We start from the raw sequence: 20330 nt of genomic DNA, 5'->3' as shown, positions 1-20330 counted from the left end.
ATTTGTGAGGTGCAAGTTTCAATCACCCCCTGGTATTCTAGCTGATCTAGTATTTCTTTTACCTGTTTTTTAGCTTCTTGCTTAATTGGGTACTGCCTCTGTGCAGTAGGTTGTGATTTTAACTGGATTTTGTGAGGAGGAGAGTCCTCATCCCATCCCACGTGATTTTTATATAAAGCAGGAGCTAGGGCTACTGCCCACTTTCTAGCAAGTGTGTATTTTTTATGAATTGGGATATGATTAGAGAAGGCAGGCATAATTATTTCTTCGCCATGAGGGCACTCCCTGACAAACTCTGGTGGCCAGTCTTTTTCAGCTAGAAGGATATCATAGCCCTTGGAGAGATTATCCCAAAATAGTCCCCTTATTTTTCTAGTCTTATCCCCTTCTATACGTAAAGTTATTTCATATATTTTGTGAGGTTTGCTAACTCTGGTGTCTGCAGTTTCCACTTGAAGATATTCATTCGTGTCCACTGTCTCCAGATGATTCATAAGGACTTTGCGAGCTATGCTCACTTCTGCTGCGCTGTCTAGCATTGTCTGAGCCCATTCTCCGTTTTTCAGTTGTGTCCTCAGAATTCTCGGCATTGTTAACTATTTTATTGCTGGCTACCTTCTTTTTTGGAAATTGTAATTTCTTTTTTAGCTGAGCAGGTTCCTTGTCTTTGGACTTGGCGTGCTCTTCTCTTTGTTCTGATCGTCCTCTTCTTTCCGATTTCTGCGAGGAAGTCTGAAAAGATTGAGAGGGACGTGTATCAATGTCTTGATATCTATCAGGCTTTTTTATAATATCCCTATTTCTAAGGTTATATCTTTTCCCAGAGGGGTCACTTTGGAGTGACCTGTGTCTCTGGTTCGGAGATTTCTCTCTTCGCCTAGGAGACCTTCCTCTGGACTGGAATTTCTTTTCTTTGGGATTGGATTGTTTGTTTCCATCCCAGCTCTTTTTCTGTGATGTTGAATTATTATTAAAAAATATTTTTTCAGGACTTTCAATCAGTTGTGGTTTTACTGGTATTCCACCTAAACTATCTCTACCTAGTTCCTCATAGGATTTTTCTATGATTCTGGCAATTTCAGCTGGTTGGTCTGCTATATCTGTCTCCTTTAACCTCTGGCGGATCGCCACGTTTGCTGCTTCTCCCTTTATGTTGGCTAATAATATAGCCGAGACCTGCTTGAAGTCTTTTAGTAATTTCATACCAAGAGTTAAAGCTGGTTCTGGACCGTATTCGTCTTGAATTTGTTTTAGCACATCTGGTATTACCGAAATGGATGGAACACCGTGCGTTTTTGTGTAGATGGAAGTAGTGTCACAGTCCTCCACGTGTGGTGCGATTCCCATTGGAAGACAGATAGTCAGAATCCTGTGTTTTTCTATCGGGGTGGTGTCTGGAAACACCGCCTCTATTTGGGTGATTTTCTGTGCCAACCAGAATGGTATTTGTTCCCGTTTAGCCGGTACTTTACCTAGGCAGGACTGGATGTTCTGTGGTGTAATTTTATTTGTGTTCCCCTGGTGAGGGGTCAGCTGTGGGAGTTTAATCGCTGGCTGAATTGTTGAAGTCCGCATCACATACTGGACTAATTGTCTTTGTATTTTTATTAATTGTTTTAGCTGTGTTAACAGGTTAGCTGCAGACATCCCGTCGATGTCTGGATGTGGTGTGTATCCGGCTAGGACCGGCCACGTTGCTCCTGGTCTACCTAAAGGACCGAGCCTGGTGATGTGATTATTATGTTTTAGGGCGCCATCAAATAAGAGCAAATGCTCTTGAAATTTGAGTGGTACTTCCACCTCCTCGAAAGGAGTGTACGTTTCAGGAGGTTCCTCTATTTTGTAATAGTGGAAGTACTTTGTTACAGGATTTGCTGCTGGAAAGTTTATCCATGAATAGTATACCTCTGTCTGCCGATATTCGTGTGCCTCAATTACGAATATGACTGTACCACCTCTAGGTGTCAGTCCATTTTCTATAAGTTTTAAAGTTATAGATTTCCTTTTGATGACCGGGATGAGTATTATATCCGGGTCTGTTTCTTGCATGGTAGCATCAGCTGCCGCGAGTTCAGTTGCTAATCTAACTGCCTCTCTTTCATCATCACTGTCTACCATTTTATTGACAGGATGGTTATTTCTTTTGTTTGCAGATCAGGTTTCTTATGGAAACAAAGATTAGATGCACAATATTTTGGAACTGTTTATCCTTCAACGTTGACTAGACCAAGTACCATACATAGGAGTTTCCTCCTGCGAGGTTTGGCGGATATTACCTTTCACCCACTCCAGACGTCTTTGGAGTATTATGGGAAAAGGGGTCTGAGTGAGAAAGCACGACTGAGTTACTCTAAATGTCTTACGTTAGTTTTATCGCCCTTCCACGTTGGGCGCCATGTAGTGTAGTTCCTATTATCCCAATAGGCTCTGCGCATTGGAATAATACCTTCAGTAGTAAAGGCCTAGACCAGACGTTAACTAGGTCTACTACTGTCGATATTAGACTTAAAGTTTTGGGTTTGCCAGCTAGCTCAGAGTTCACTAGAAACTTTCTCGAATGTTCAGGAAGGAATTAACTTCCCTGATTAGACAAGAAGGGATTTAGTTTCTGACAACCATAGAACATGACAACTTTGCTCTCCCCTAATCAAGAGTGTATCTCGAGAGTCGTGTGAACAAAAGGCAATTTATTTTACTCAGTCAGTACGTGCATTCTTAGTCTCATCAGAATGTAGAGAAAAGGAAGAGACGGGCGTGTTCAATAAAAAGGTGTTATTTATTGATCAGTCTCTTTTCTCATACAAGAGAAATGGATCGATATTATTGCAATACTTATAGCTAAGTAAAGTGCATACATTAAAAGCAATAGTATAAAATAATACTGTAAAAACATTGATATGGTTTCTAAGCCATAAGATGTTTAAAATGAATAAAATATATTACATACACATATACATTTGACTAAACGTACTCAACTGGCGTTTCTAAATACGCCTACCCCGTGTACCTGACCTAAGCCTAATACATGGGCGGGAATAGAAAGTTACAGTTTAAGTTAAGTTTGTTTTTGCCAAGTGAATAACTAAAGAATTCTCTGTGAGGAGTTATTCAGTTCTGTACCTGGAATCTAGGTTGAATGAGGTATGGTATCTCTCTCTCTGGTCTCGATATTCCAGGCTGCCTGCGAGGGCTACCCGGAAGCGCCGGTGCTGGATTTCTCGGCAGGAGAAAGCAGCGTCTCGTTCTCAGCGCGTCAGGAAGGCGGGGCTGCGCCAGCGGGGTCTGCTCTGCTCTTCGCTTCGGCAAGTATGGCTGCTCCGTCTCGTCACCACCGCGTGTGTTTGCATAGGGCAATATCGGTAATATTTATACCTTTTAGGTGCCGAGATTGACGTAAGGATGGACATAGATACGTCAATAAGGATGTCATACGACTTGCTCGTTAGCACATTCTTTTGCTGACGTTCTCGGTGAAATCAAAACAATGGCCGCAGGGTTTTGCCCAGGTTGTCATAGGTTTGATTTGTTATGAGAACTCCGTATGCCTTATCAGGGGCTGGAGGAATATCGCTTGTCTAATTAGATCGCAAGCGTTATGACCTAATCAGATAACACGTTCCTGTGCCGTAGTGTGACTGCGTCAGATAACGGTATCTGCATCATGGGGGTTTTCTGCCTCATGGACTGACTGCTAGTTAACTTGTTGGTTTGTTTAACCAGAATAGGGTCAGGAATAGGGGGATCGATTCAGAACCTATAGGAATACATCACAGCGTCACTCTGCGGCAAACGGTTCAACACAATTAAAACAACACGAAGCGCTATTTTTACGAAGAAGATGCTGGCCCTGATGCCTTTGTATGAATGGAGGGAAAAGAAACGTTAAAGGAGGATGAAATGAGCAGTGATTGTTAAACCAATATCCTCCCCTTTTGAGAGACCGATGGTCGGGTCCGGAAACGTCATCAATGTGCCCCCCAGGGGAGGAGAGTCTGCTATCTAAGCGTGGGTAACGGGGCAGACGGGGTGAAGAGGTGCTCCAGGTAGGGAGGGGTGCTGAAGGCAAGGGGTACAGAGAGGGGGCCCAGGCGATCGGTGCACCAGGCCATTACCTACCCGTGCCCCGGGGGAGCTCATGGATCCTTCTTCTTCCTCGTTGGCCTCCCCCTCTTCCATGGCAGGGCTGTGAGCCTGACAAGCGGAGCTGACGGGTCTCGTCAGTGGTAAGAGTGCTGACTGCAGCCAGCGCCGTGTGTGCTGCAGAGGCGGGGACAGGGAGAGGGAGATGCCCCCACCGGCTGAAAGGGAGCGTGTACTGGGAATTAAAATAGAAAGGGGGAGCGTTGTACTGAGAGTGGAAACAAGGGAACGAGGGTGAGAGACGGGTAGGGAGAGACGCAGATAGGCAGTAAGATCAAAAACAGGAGGAGGACAGAATGGAAAGTGAATGGCTAAGAAAACCCCAGAGAGTTGGAAGGAGGAAGACAGGGACACAGGCAGGGAGCAAAGATAAGGGGAAGGTAAAAAGAACAAGTGTGCGCGCTCAAATAAAAAAAAAGGTTTGAGGAGAGGCAGCAGGGGGAGGGGAGAGAGGAGGCGGCCTGCGCCTGTTTCCCTTCTGGGAGCGAGCAGGAACCATCTGTTAATTACAAACAGATGGTTTGAAAGCTCGTTCCCGCAAGGGAATCGCCAAACGTGCATGCGTTGCCATTCAAAGCAATGCAATGCATGCACGTTTTCGACTGCAAAACAGAATCGATTTCTAAAGGTCTTTTTCCTCTGCAGCACATGCGTAGGAGAGACCTAAAAAGGGGGAGTGTGCATGGCTTAGTTGGTCGGCCCTGGGGCCGACCAAACAGTCAGTACCCTCAACAGTGGGCAAGCCACACCCCCATGCCCTTGAGAAGGACTGCCTACCCACCTGCCCCCAACCAGGCACTTCTGCTTTCTCGCAGTGCGAGAAGCAGAAACATAAAAATTGTAGTTTTACCATTTTATGTTTCTGCTTCTCGCACTGCGAGAAAGCAGTGAGGTGATGCCCCACGCCCCTATGGAGGAGCCGCCACTGCATTTGAACACCGAGACACAGGCCCAGGAGTTGAACATCAACGTGCCTGCCATTGTCTCTCCAGTCTGGGCCCATGGACGTTGTTTAGAGTTTGGTGGATCCGGAGCACTGTTCGGAAATGTCAGTGCACCGGCCCCACGAAACGCATAGCTCACCTGCCCTAGTTGGGGGAAACACTGGTTTCCTGATGCCAGAAGAACACATCTCGCTCGCTGTTGGAAAGTTCGGACCTGTGAGGTTGTCTACCATAGAATTGTGGCCTTGCGCTTTTTAGAGCAGTGTGACCATCACTAAATTTCCTTCCTCTAGACCTCTAAGTGCAACATGAGGGCAGGGAAACCACTCAGTGACTCCCATCCACAGGCAGAAAACTCCCTGCACATCTGGCTCAAAGGTTTTATTTTTTCTCAATATTGAATTACTACTTTTGGGAGTTTGTTCTTGAAAAAGCAGAACAAAATCTGAGGGGGCCAGCCAACATGGCTAACAAAAAAACTACTAATGAGGAGTACATTCATTATTGTCCTCTAGTTATGACTGCAGTGTGGAGCGAATTTTGCTACCACATTGCATGGATACTGAGATAGCAAAATAAAGTTGACTAGAAGCATAATACTTCCTCTCTTTGGTCACTTATTACTTTCCCCTTTTAAAAGAGCACTGTGTTTCATAAAAAAACAAGGAGGCAACTCAAAGGGAGATTCCTAAGGGTGTGCAGTGGAATCTATCTATTGTGTCCATTGGCAGTTTTCTTCAGACTGTGAGCTATCCTCTGAGTGGATGGATTCTAGAATTTGTCAGCTTAACCCATCCATAGATTTGCTTGGCATAAAACATTAACAAAGCTTTACCACTTTCAATGGAGTCACCACCATAGCAACAGTTCGACAGAAGAGAACAAGATCCTTGAGGCAAGGAAATCTTTAGGATAGTCAGCTCCTTTATCAAGCCAGCGGAGCTTGAAAGCACGATACAGCTACCCCCCTTATTGTGTATAAAGCTATCAGATTTTTTTGATTGTAAAATCTTGAAAGTCTATAACACCCTCACAACGGTGATAGAGACAGGTAAAACAGAAGGAGTGGGAATCCGAAATACAGAAGATACTTTCTTGACATTTCTCACTATCTCCCAACAGGAATCCCTGGCAGGGATCCTGAGTAGTAATTCAGGGTCCCCGGAGGATCCCTGCCCCCCTAAATTGTGCAGGGCTCTGGCTCACCTGATGAATCCCGCTCTGAATCATATATGGAACACCTCACTATCCATGGGCATTTTCCCTGATGTATGGAGACATGCGTTGTTATGACCCCTTATGAAAAAGCCCAATGTGGATCCGGGAGAGCTTAACAACTATCGCCCGATCTCACTACTGCCAGCACCAGCAAAGATGTCGGAAAAGATGGTACAGAGCCAGCTGGCTAATTTTATTGAAGGGCATGACATTTTGCATGACACGCAGTACGGTTTTTGGTCCGCTTTTAGTACTGAGACTGCTCTGTTGGAGGTGACAGTCAGTAAGAATGACTGTGGACGCAGGAGCATCAGCAATGCTTGTGCTTTTGCACCTGTCTGCAGCATTCAACACTGTGGATCACCAAATCTTGTTAGATGGACTCAAATCGATGGCTCTGGGAGGAATGGTCCTCACCTGGCTGAAGTCCTATCTTAAAAATCTGTATGCAGAGGGTCGCTCTCCAGCCCTTTCAGTTGGAACCTAAGCCACTGTGGTGTGGGGTACTGCAGGGTTTGGCCATGAGGCTGCTGCTCTTCATTACCTATCTGGCCCCCCTGTTTTCGCTCATAGCAAATTGGGAAGTGAAGGCAATATCATACACAGACGACACCTAGCTGGTGTTTTCCTTCAAGGATCATTCTGCTGACTCCTTCACTAGGTTTAAGAAATGTTTGAAGGACATCTGCTGGATGAACAACAATAAACTTAAGCTTAATGCAGAGAAGACAGAGGTGTTGTTTTTTGGCAAGGCATCTCCTTCGGCAGCTAGAGTTTGGTGGCCAGCGGAAATGGGCCTGTCACCTATACCAGCAATCACAGCAAAAAATGTGGGCGTAAAATGGGAAGCGGATCTTTCATTCGCAACACAAGTACGGCATGTTGCCACCTCATGCTTCGGTAAGTTGAGAAGCTTTAGGAAATTTCTACATTTACTACCGGAGGAGTGTTGTAGAGTCATTGTCCATGCCACAGTGACATCTTGCCTGGACTATGCAAATTGTCTATACTTGGGATTACCCGCCTATCTGATTAAGAGATTACAGATGGTACAAAATACATTTGCGATATTAATTAGGAGAGTTCCGTATAGGCACCACATCTCTCCGCATATAAGACAGCTCCACTGGCTGCCAATTGCGAAAAGGATCAAGTTCAAGGCCTTGACCATGGCCTTTTGGGCGCTGCATGGCAGATGTCCTAGCTGCCGTCAAAACAGGTTATGCCTCTACCAGAAAAAATGATCATTGAGGTCCAACTCTCAGAACTTGATCTGTAAACCTCCCTATGCTAAGCCACGCTTTAGGGGCAGATCCTTCACGGTGGTGGCGGTCAGTCTGTAGAATTCCCTGCCGACTAATATGAGCCTGATCCAATCTGAACTTGTATTCAGAAACACCTTGAAGACCTGGCTTTTTAGCCATGGCTAGAACTTTTGGTTATGCACCTCTCACGTCTGCCCATTATAGCGCCGGGACACCTCTGTTTGAGGTAGCTGTCTTGCTTTATAAATGTTGTTATTATTATTATTATTGTATGCTGGGGACTATTAAATATGGTGGATGGTCCTATTCCAGGAGAGTGGAGACAATACCCTCCATTGACCTCACCAGAGGATGGTTCATCTACCCTACTCTAAATTAGGCCTCAGGTGTGGTCTTGCATGCCACCATGCTGTTGTGACTTCAAAAAGAAAGATACCTACCTGCCTGTTTAGGAGCTTGACTGCACCTGTCAGTAGGCCAGGAGAAGGTACTGATTCCCAGGTTGTCAGCTTGATAGATGGAGCTTGCTCTGAAGTCAAGAGCCTGCCAGATTTCCAATATCAAGGAGTAAGCAAGAACATAATCTGGGTTTAAGAGCTACTCCAGCTATTTCATATATCAAGAAGGGATAGCTTTCCACATTGCTCTTTGGATGAGAAAATCAAGACTTATACCACTAAACCATGAACTGGGGGAAAGAGTCTATTTAAATACTTACATGAAAGATTCTCCTCCAGCTATCTGGGTACAAATATTATTTTCCTTGTGGCATTTATGACTCCAACTGAAACTTTGATATGTATGATGCTGCAAATGTGTATGAATGCATAAGTTCAGTAATGCCAGTATAATATGGCATGCAGTGGTGGCTGGTGACATTTTCAAGCACATTTGAAAAAGTAAGAAGGTTAATAAAGCAATTCTGAAATTGTAGTTATGACATCAATGAAGAAATTTCATATGATAATGATGTAGGTAGCTGCTTATTCAGTATAACCAGAGAACTTCATAACAGACTTTGAGATAACAATGCTGAGTACCTCACAGATTATCGAACTTATATACATTCCTTTACAAATGAAATCTACTGAGGAAATACAAGTTATTGTGATTTGTAGGACTGGACACAATGAGATAGCAAGGAATAAACATTAAAAGGCAGTGCGGAATCCTACTAGGCACTGTACGTCTAATTCAGGGGATGTACTGGAAGTGGCCAGTCGAGGTGCTGCATTGTGCTATTTAAATTCACTGGTTACTTTTATTTTATTATTTTGATTTTTACCAGTGACATTCCTTGGCGCTTTTTAAGTATGACAACTGATCCCAGCACTGTATCAGGCCCTGTTTTTGTACACTGGTTGTTTGCTCTTGGTGTTATATTGGGGGTACCATATTAAGCCTGGGGCTGCTACTGGCGCTGAATTGAGTGCTGTTTTAACACAGTAGTAGGTCTTTGCATTATATTGGGAGCTGATTTAATGCATTGCCTGCTCTTGGCGCTGTGCTGTGTACTGTTTTACGACTGCAGTTACTCTAGGTGCTACACAGAGCACTCTTTTGAGCCAATGGTTGTGATTTGTGCTGCGTGGGGTGCTGTATAATTCAGTGGCTGCTGTTGGCTCCTTCTCTAATACTGATTCAGCAGAAATACCTGATCAGGTGTCACGAAATCTACACCCAGATGTTAATTGCTTGTGAGCATAGTACGCCTCAGCCGCACTCTTCAGTGTAACAGTGCTCTAGTGTTGTGCAATTTTTAAATAATACATTTATATTTTGTTTACATGATTTTAAATGGTTTGCGGGCACACGTACAAAGAAAACATTTTGTAAGTTTGTATTTGCAATTAGGAACTCACATATTGCGCTGAACAACAGTGTCTCAGACACTGTTTGCGAATCCTAATGGGGTTGCAATTGACCTGTCTCATCGATTTTCATGAGGCAGGTCGCAAATTGTGACCCATTGGGAATTTCCTGTAATGGGAAGAACGGTGGGGTCAGCAGACCACCATGTCTGTGATTGCTTTTTAAATAAAGCATTTTTTTTAATTCATCCCATTTTCATTGAAGGAAAATGGGATGCATTAAAAAAAGAAATATGAAAAGATTCCTTTTCATTTTTTTAAGAGTAGGCAGAGGTCAGTGAGACCACTTCCAGTTCTTAAACAAGCATTGGCATAGCCAATAGGTCTCGCAATAGTTGCAATAGTTGGTGGTTAGAGGGGCTCCTACAGCTTTGGGCCTCAGTGTCACTACACCTGCTGCACCATCTAAATAAAGCCTCTTTCAACTGCAAGGTAACTGCAATTTGACTGCCCGTTTAGTTGTAAAATATAGCAACATTAGGTGTTTAGAGGAGTTCTGACAACTTTTTGGCCCAGAGCCATTGCATCTTCTGCACCATTCAAATATATATAAATAAAACAAATGTGGTTATTACCCTGTTTAACAGTACACCAATTATTAACCTGAGAAAGATGAAAGGTGGAGATGGCCCACCAGATTTTGAACTTGCTTTCTGAATGAGGAAGAGGGAGAAAGAGGAAGGGACATGCCATTGAAAGAGAGGGAGAGAAAAACTGGAGTATGCTTCAACAGAGAATTTTAGAATTTGCAAGAGTTAGTAATAATCAGCAGAGACAAAAGACACAGAAAATAACATTCTGAAGTATGAACTTGATCTTGACAATCACTCAACTTTTCATCAATCAGGATCCCTTTCAGGGCCTGTGACTACATGCTTGCTGAAAACATATTTTAATCAAGGATGCCCCGCATTTCTACACTCATGTGAAGAATCGCATTCTGTGCACAATGATTTAGCAGTCACTATAGGCGCAGCTGAGGAATCGCATAACTGGCGCTGTGTGATTGCAGTCTGCAACACACGGTGCTTAGCAGTCTACGCAGAACTTGTCTGTTTTTAACAGCGTATAGTCAATTGCAAAAGATTTGTTATTCTTCTGCGAAACGAGAAAGGGCTGCTGCGGAGCCGACACAAAGAATGCAAGCACAGCAGGCAAAGATGTCCCGATGATATTACATTGATGGATGTAGACAGGACTTTGGACTGCGCTGGCTTGTATTTTATTTTGTCCTTTGTCGTCCAAATTCATTCTTTTGAGACTAATAAAAGTGGCAGCCAAATGATGTGCTACCGCAACAGTGTAACCTACCTCTTTGACAACTTGGCCTTAAAGAAAAGCATCGCCGAGGCTTGGTAAAGGTTTGCACAACACGCAAAGACAAATAACATACCGCAACAGAGCTTGAAGTGGAGCAATTGAAAGAAACAAGCACAGCACAAAAGTGAAAGCGACTGCGAGACAGGCAAATGTAAATAAGTGCGGCCAGATGGCTCTGCGCGCCGCTGCTCGCTCCCACAAGGTGGATGTGTAGGAGTCAACATTTTGCTTGCTTTCTTTTCTGAATGACAAACCCAAAGGCCAATACAATTATTGAAAAAAAAAGCCACACGCACATGTTTCAGAAAAGTGCAGACCGATTCCAAGAGGTCATCTCCTAGAGCAGCACATGCACGCTGCGCTAGGCTCGACCTAAAAACTTTGGCGCTCACATTCACAAAGGTGAAGGGGTTCCTTGGAGACCACTACTTGTTTGCAAATGGGTTACCGCCTCCTTCACGGAGTCAGTAAAACATTAATGTTTTGCTATTGCATTCTGGTGACAAAACATTCAAATATGCCCCTGCGACTCGCAAGCGAGGGTGTTCTTGAATTGCTCGATTAAAATACGACACCCTTTACTTCTATGAAATCTGACATTTTATTTTACCGCCCATTGCATGTATAGATTTCCAGTCAGTGTCTGTCTAGCGTGCCCGTCTTTTCTTTTCATGAACGTTGGTTAAAAATCAAAAGTGCTGATAACATGATGCTGCACTTCTATTGCTGCAACGATTTTCTCATTTACAACTGTTTAGTGACAGTTAATAATCAAAGTTATAACAGATTTAAAGTTGTATATTTTGGAATTGCTTCCGGTCAGAGTAGCATTTTGGCATACTCAAAGATGGGCCAGAAACAATGTCTGTTTTCATTAAATATTTAAAGTCAAGTACTCATTTATATTTAAAGTTCATCTCATACATGCAACTTCTTCCCCTGCAACCCTTGTTTTTTATTTATAAATGCTGCCATTTCATGATGTCCGCAAGAGATTACAATGTAGTCCGTTCTCTATGTTGTAAAACTAAATATAACATATGGTGGACGGTCCTTTTAAGGGATGAAACTAGAAACCGGGACACAGATTGGCTACACTGCTGCATATAAATTAGTATAATAATATGACTTTTGCTGTACTGGACTCTCTTTTCTTAAAAAACATCATAGGTAACTCGTGATTAGTTTCGAATGTGACCCGGGCAAATGTAGACAGACACCACCGCCACGACATTCTCACCCTCACATTCATGAGAGAATCACCTGCTCTAGTGTTCCTCCAATAACCTTTACTTCTGATCCTTCTGATTCTTGCAAGTGATGAGTGGGTTTTCACGCTTGTGCGTGACGTGTGCCATCCCATCCTTGTTACAACAGGGCACATTACCTATCTGAGTTAGAACTAGTTGTCCTTTGGAACAGTTACGTTAAAATTGTTAAATATATAATAAATTATTCTAAATAGTTTACTCTCGTTTTTAGGAAAGTTTTAACAACAAAGATCAAATGAAATTGCATATGTGATCACACAATTGGGTGAAGATTAACACATTTTACATAAGCCATGCACGTTGTCACAGAAGGTATGTCATATAGGAGCTGACAATGGCATCAAGTGCATTATTTGTAGTGTGGACTAAGTGCATATTTATGCTCCACTGAAGGTAAAGATGTAGAGGCACATAAACTCCTGGTGCTGTTAGAACAATACGTTTGTGTGGTACATAATTTTCCTGGTATAATCATATGCTGGATATGAAACAAGCATTAAAAATGCAATAGGTCTCGCTTTTCATTAAGTTAAAGCCATTTGCTATGCTATACAATACCATTAGCAAAGTAAATGGCTTTAACTTAATCAAAGGCGAGACCTATTGCATTTTCAATGCTTGTTTTTCTAGCTAGCATTCTGACATACGATATTAGTGTTTCAACAAAATGTGGTTGTCATGAAGGTGGCACACTACATAGATACAGACCTAATGTGTTTACAGATAACTCGTGATGGTCTCCTGAAAATCTTGAATACATCTGGCCCTATGGCCGACCATTCGCTACACATGAAACATTAACAGCCTGATTCATGTAGGTAAATTGCACTCGCAAAGGGCCAGATTCTGAGAATCTGGCCCTTTGCGAGTGCGATTTTTGCATTTGGTATTCATGATACCAAATGCAAAAATCGCTATGTAAGAATTCGCATATTTGCGTGGAATGGCATTTAAGGAATCTCTAATAGAGATTCCTCAAATGCTATTCATGACACAAAACAAAATAGCGATTTTGGACTTTTGGGGCCGCTATTTACCGACAGGTCAGACCTGTCGGTAAATAGCAAAAACTCAGAAAAATGCTTTTAAAAGCATTTTTCAAAGTTGCATGTAGCACACACACATGTCCTTTGGACATGTGTGTGCGCAACACCTGTCCAAAAGTGCATTTTAGGGGTGCTACAGGGCGTCCTTTGGACACCCCTGGCACCCCTAAAATCGCTATCTCAGTTCCGAGTAGCAAATTGCTACTCGCAAATCCCCATTCATTCCTATGGGCCTCTTGGCCCATAGGAATGAATGGGGAGTATTTGCGAGTAGCAAATTGCTACTCGCAAATAAAGAACATGTAGGAATCGCTATTTAAGTAGCAATTCCTACATGAATGCCGTTTTGCGTGTCCTCAATAGCGAATCGCTATGATTCGCTATTAGGGACACGCAAAACGGCATGTACATGAATCAGGCTGCTACACCATTGGCACACACATTGCGTTCATGTTTTACGTGGATTAAACCAAAATGAGTCTTTATAATCTGGTTGACAGTTGCATGAAATTCTTTAATAAGAAATACAATCACATCATGTATCCCTAGACTGCCATAGCAGTGCTCCTGAAAAATGTTTGTTATTAGAGAGAAAATGGCTAAAGTATTCGCCAGCCCTGGAGCTTGTGATATGAACTGCAGCTGATTCTGTCTTCAGAAACTGTTGCAGTATTAGAGACTCACAAGGCTCAGTGGGTTTCTCAACCCGCCTGGAGGCCCAGCAGGGTAAAGGTCAGCCAGTATGCATTAAGCGTCACTGGTAACACCTTGGACCCCAGACACCGAAGCAGCTAAGCAAAGATGGCAAAATTACAGCCGCTGATCGTCCAGGCCGGAATGAGTGCGAGGCCTTTTGGAGTTGTACGGCCATGGGGGAGGAGGACTGCTGCCTTTTTAGACACAGCCCCAACGAGCCTTACTGCGAAGCACGCCCTTGTGAAGGAAGAAGGGAGGGCCATTGAGACCCAGTATAGGGGTACACCATGGTAGTGGGGAAGATCTATGGGCTGGTCGCCACCAGTGATTATAGTGAGGAAGCCGCACCCACATTCTCCACCTGACCCGTCACATACAAAGTGTTTACCAACCATAATCCAGGTTAAATCCTTATCCCTAACAACTGGACTGTGTACATCTTCACACTTATATAATGCAAACAATACCTTTTCTGCAACCTTTGCTCCATTACTGGCGTGATATGTTTGTTGTCCAACAGGATGATGTAAACAGAATTATCAGATCCAACTATTTCTGTTCCCTGTTCTCAAAACTCCTCAAAAGCAGAGGGTGGTTTTACTCAGCACCTCCAGGCATGCACTGAACTAGGCTTGTGAGTGAGACCACCAGGTCAGCCCCAGCCCCACCCCACGCGACTCCTGGACAATCTAGACGCTGCTCCCTTGCTTTTTAGGGCTCGGACTCCTCCCCACTGAAAGTGGGAGGAGTTTCGAGAACTAATGTTAAAGAAGAAAAAAGAAGTATCTCCTAGGGCTTTGGCCGAGACAAATTCCACACATTCCTTAGCGTGTTCTGTCATCTGGCCAGTGATTCGTCTTCGTTGTGTTGTCGTTTTAATAGGCTTAAAGTGATAGGGTAAATGTAGTTTTGTTCCGCCATTTTGGGCATATTTCGTTCGTGCTCGCGCAAAGAAGTACATTAATTATAATTAGGAGCTGTCAGGGTGCCTCCGTAAGTGAATCCAGATGGCCGGGCGCGTTCACCATTCAGCAGCGCTCAGCGCGCAGCTGCTGCATGCTGGAACGTCCCGGTCCTTCAAAGAAGAGGAGAGACGAAACACATCGCATTTCAATTACAGCTCTCGGTGGAAAAGGCAGCGTGGAATGTGTAAAAGGGAAGGGAGCTCGGTGGAGGCATGTGACACTTGAAGGGAGGAAGTAAGCTAGGCGGGCGGAGCCGGAGATCCAGGGTGCAGCCTCAGCAGGCTACCCTCCACCCCTGTCAGCTGAGGCAAGAGACAGCCCGAGATCCTCCCCGCCTCCCACGGCGTCCGACAGCCAGGAGAGCTCTCTGTCTGAACTCATGAGATTTCCGGTCAGCTGAGCGTGGGACGTGCCTCCCGAAGTGCCGGTAAGTGCGGCAGACTGGCGCCCCAAGAGCAGTGGCGTAACGGCATCTACTGGAGCCGCACCGGAGCTCCGTGCAGCGAGGGCTGCCTGGACAGAGAGCGGCGCTGCCAGCCTCTGCCCTGGGACCTGCGAGTCCAGCGGCGGCTCCGGGGCAGGAGGTTGGGAGCGGCTCTCTCCTGTGCGTGGCTTTCACCACTTTCTGCTCGTCGTTTCTTGTTAGCCTTCTTGTTCTCCCCTAAAAAACCCAAAACGTATCGTCTGAAAGCAGGGTGTTTATTATGTTAGGGCATTACGTACTGTTGCTGGCACAAGCGCAGTTTCAGTACTATGACGTGCACCTCGGATATTTCAGTGTCCTTGTATTTGTTTTTAGCTGTTTGGTTTGTTTTTTAATGTTTTGGTTTAATTACTTATAAAAGGGGCTTTCCGTCTTGTTCATGCCTACAGTTTGTTGTGCAGATTCACTCAAGTACGTAGTTGGCCGCCCTGCTTCTTCCGCACCTGGTGAGTCATTAGCAGTTTACTTTCATATTCTGTCACACACACTCGCCGACCATATGCTTCCTGCGAGAGCAGCATCGCCTCCCCGGTGTCCGGGAGTGCTTTCAAAGTACAGGCATGTTTACGCTTGAACTGGTTGCTGGAGTCCTGTAACAATCTGTGCTGGGGTTGACAGGCAGTGGCAGGCGCGGCGTGTGTATTCATTCTTCCAGTGACTGGTGATAACACCAGCACTTCTCAGGAAGGTTGGTCTAGCTTCGGAGGGATAGTACCAGCACGCCTTATGAAGCTTGCTCCACATTCTTGTTAGCCATCCTTCTGTTCAATTTTATTTATTCATTTATTTAATGCGATTTTCTATAGCGCGAACATTACTCGAAGGTGTCAGAGCGCCTTACCCTTACCCAGTTGCGATACATAAGGATTTAGGATTAAATGAGTTACATAAAAGATACAAACAGGGCAATGTAATACTTTTAATTGGAGCATATCGGGACTTCTTAGAAACAAGCAGGTTCTCTGGTTCATAGTACCGGCACTTCTATTTTTCCATTTCAAGCACTGTCGATGTTAAATGCACTGTATGACAAATCATGGGGTGATGCATAAATGTGTGTACCCCCTCCCTATACCCAAGAAACACACAGAAAACAACACACACAACAACACACCCCCAGCCATCAATGAATGCTTTCACCATGCACAAACACCAACAACCATCATCCATCTGTGCACGCTTTTACCAAGCACACACCTCCAGCCGGCAGTGCACTTTTCCACCAAGCAATCGCAGTATGGTACACTTTACTTTTAAACATATTCATATAAAGCACAGCATGCCACCATTGGTAAAATTACAATTCAACCAACATACTTCCACTACACACCACATGCACACACTCCATAACACATGGCAAAAAGACATTGGCATTTACAATGCCATTAGCTCAAACTCAAATAAATCCGAGCCCGATTGCATTTCTAATGCTTGTTATGTTAGAAAACAGCATCAGAGCAGCATGTGGATTGACACAGTCAGGCACTGCCAGTGCTCCAAAGGAGATTTGGGGGCTATGGCAACAATCCCCCGGGTTCCATCCATTGTGCGTGTAGGCAAGGGTTGAAGTGCGTATGTCGGATGGGCAGAGCAAGGCACCCGTCTAACCAGACATACCACTTCATCCCAAGGAGGCCCAGAAGCTGACCTGTCAATCAGCCCCATGTACACCAGCCTCAATCCCTTTAAAGGATATCTTTGCCCGGGTCATGCAGTGCACACTGTGGCTAAAAAAACAAAATGAAAACAGTCAGCTAACATGATTTAATATATGGCAAACGACAGGGACGATGCCCCCACACCCAAATAAAGAAACTGCAGCTGATAGCATGCTATTGCTTTTTACAGAGAAAGTGAACAGGAGCATGGGTCAGCTTCTCTGCACATCACACACAAGTACCAGCAAACTAGAAAAAGTGTTGTTGATGAGAAACAGGTTTGCAAAAATTGAGTGGGGCTTGACCGTTACTGTTAGACTGGTCAGCCTTGGTGTCGTATTCCTAAAAACCTTTGCCTTCACTCCTCCTGTGTTGCTGATTTGTATTTTGGCTTTAGTACTCTGTGCACTTTATCACTGCTAACCAGTGGAAAATGGCTTGAGCTCTTTCTTTAAACATTGTAAAATTGCCCCACACCTAATTAGCACATTTCATTTATGTTTATGACCCTATTAAACTGGTACCACATGTACTCAGGGTCTGTAACTAAAAAGCTACTAGTGGCCATGCAGCACTTATTATGTCACCCAATAAAGTAGACCTTTAAACCATGTCAGAGGCGTGGACTTGGCAAAATAAACCATTTGCCAGGCCTAAACGTTCCTTTTTATGGTCTGGCTTGACAGCACTGTCACTAGTACATGCTTTGATTGGGCGGAAGTTGTGTGCTTCCACAAAAAATGCTTGCCCTCCACACAGCTGTGATCATTTTGTTTATATATCCAGCTGCCTGAGCTTGAACTTTACGAGACACTTGGGATTGTAAAGATATTACCATGTCATTTTATGGTGATTTTTCTGGCAGCAGAACAGATGGGAGAAGGCTAGTCATTACTCTACATGGATTTTTAGGTCTGGTTTGACAGTGCAAGTGTCATTTGACATTTTATCCTAAACAAATATTATTCTGCTGTTGTTTGGTTTAACAAAATGCATATCCTTTCCCATTCAGAAAGTAGCATTTCATCTTACAGTACAAGATTCCCTTAAAGCCAGACCTATTGGCATCTAATGCATTTAAGTCACTCCTAAGGTTAAGGTAGGCACAAAAGGTTCATAAAACAGGGTGCATTGTATTTAACATGTAGGATGTGTGTTTGAGTTTTTCATGTCCTACCAGTGAAAAACACTGCTGCAAGACCCATCTCTCTCCCATCGACTAACACTTGGTTACCTTATTACATTCAATAAGTGATAACTTTGGATTGGGTTATTAAGCTACAATGGGGTAACCCAGTATCCCTCAGAACCTTGGCAATACTAAAGTATGTAAACAATGGTTCTGTTGGGTTCAAACAAATTACTTCCACAAATTACTGAATTAACTCAGCACTTCATTTCTTTTCAATTGGGACACTCAAAATAAGCCAAAAGCCCAAAAAATTAATTAAATCCAAACCATGTCAGGTATATCAAAGTATTTTATATAAATTATTCGCATTCATTAATACCCTATTTGCATTTGAAAAAATGCCATTACCCGCTTTTTCATAGAGCTGCAACTTGTGGGAATCAGACCCTTGACCTTATTCATTGACAAGTGATCCGGTCATTTCTTCTGCCTTGAGAGCACCCTCCTTGGGCACCCAGAGGTGAGTCCTGGAATGTTTTTCTTGCCTAACCAAACATTTTCATAATTACATAAATCCATACCTGACTTTAAATAAATCTTGTTCAAGAGGCTGCTCACTCGGCGTCACCGTTTCCCCGCCCCACAGTCCTGATAAAGACCAGCAGTGACCCATAAATAGGGCCTTACTAGGGTTGAAACATCGACAAAAACATTCGGATCATCTTTATGGCATTCTGTGGCATAGCTAACGGACGTGGCCCACAGTAGCAACTATACAACGAGAATTTGACTGACCAAAAATCCCCTTCCCCTCTCCCCACTGTATATGAAGTAACAAATGTACCACTGCACAATACATCACTGAGCACTTGAATCTCATTTTTTTCAAAAATTGATGCGCCATTTTTCAACAGTATATTAAAAAAAATTCAAATGCAAATATGGTATTAATGAATGCGTATAATTCATATAAAATACTTTGATATACCCGACATGGTTTGGATTTAATTAATTTTTTGGGCTTTTGGCTTGTTTTGATTGTCCCAATTGAAAAGAAATGAAGTGCTGAGTTTATTCAGTAATTTGTGGAAGTAATTTGTTTGAACCCGACAGAACCATTGTTTACAAACTTTGGATTAGGAGGAGATAGAGATATGCTGTTTAGCCTCAAATGAAGTGTAATTTTAAATACTCTTTAATGGGGAAGTTGGATTTTAAGTCACAATTTAGAAATTTGTTTTTTACTTATTCTAACAATGTGTGCCTTGCCAGTGTCCTGGGTCACATGAGTGTGACTGGGTCTGTTGTTGTGGCTTGTGTATTGCTGTCCAACAGTGATTTGATTATGGGATTTATATAGCACACAAATGCCCAAAGGCGTCTAGTCACTGTGCGGAGGGATGTACCAGGGATTCAGATGGAGATGGTGTAGCTTAGTTTGAGAATAGCCATGTCTTAAGCAACTTTCTGAATCCAATCAACGTTGGGCAGCTTTTAATATTTAGCAGGAGCGAGTGACAACGTTTCACTGTACCCAGGACAAAGCTTCTTCTTCCCCAGCGGGCTTTTTAAAATTTTGGTGTCTGGAGGAGTTTGTTATGTGCTGATCATAGATGTCTGGATGGAAGGTACCATGTAAGGTGTTTTTTCAAGAACGCTGGTCCATTTCCATACAATGCTTTGTACGCCAGAGATAAGGATTTCAACTCAATCCTTTTCTTCATGGGAAGCCAGTGGAGTTTTTTTAGACCTTCTGAGATGGACTGAGATTTGGGGATGTTCAGCAGTAATCTAGCGGCTGCGTCCTGCACCTGCTGCAATTTAAGCAGATGTTGTTTTTTAAGGCCTAAGTATAAGGCGTTTCCATAATCTAGTCTTGCCAGGGCCCGCACCATCACTAATGTTTTTACTGCTTCCGGAGGGATGAAAGTGCGTATTTTGCGGATGGATTTTAATGTTAGAAAGACCTGGGAGATGACCTTGTTGATCTGATATTGGAAGGTCTGTTTGTCATAAAAAATGATGCCCAAATTCCTCACTTTATGGACTGGGGTGGGGTGATCTCCCATACTGGGAGGCCTCCAGTTCTGTGACCAAAAGGAGGTATGATATCCTGATAGGAGAACCTCTGTTTTAGTCCCATTGAGTTTTAGTCAATTTGTGCTCATCCATTGATTTATGTGGGACATGCATTGACTAAAGCGGTCAGCTGTTTCCTCAGGCTGCTAGATAGGGACACCGCGATTTGGGTGTCGCTGCGTAGGAACTAAGTGTGAAGCCGAGCTGCCTGATGATATTGGCTAGAGGAGTCACCTATATG

General features: G+C 43.6%; 1 long non-coding RNA gene and 1 other non-coding gene across 2 annotated transcripts in view; one reads left to right on the top strand and one right to left on the bottom strand.

Moving 5' to 3' along the window:
* The window catches only part of LOC144753352 (uncharacterized), a 194590-nt gene that overhangs the window by 114518 nt on the left and 59742 nt on the right, over positions 1–20330 (bottom strand). The window lies entirely within an intron of this gene.
* Positions 12057–12155, top strand: LOC144756993 (small nucleolar RNA U13). Its single transcript, XR_013595461.1, has one exon. It is a non-coding gene; the product is annotated as a small nucleolar RNA U13 (small nucleolar RNA).

The sequence above is a fragment of the Lissotriton helveticus genome, chromosome 5_1 (genome assembly GCF_964261635.1).
Source record: "Lissotriton helveticus chromosome 5_1, aLisHel1.1, whole genome shotgun sequence".
NCBI lineage: Eukaryota > Metazoa > Chordata > Amphibia > Caudata > Salamandridae > Lissotriton > Lissotriton helveticus.
The sequence above is the reverse complement of the archived record's forward strand: the minus strand, read 5'-3'. Positions and strand labels throughout refer to the sequence as shown.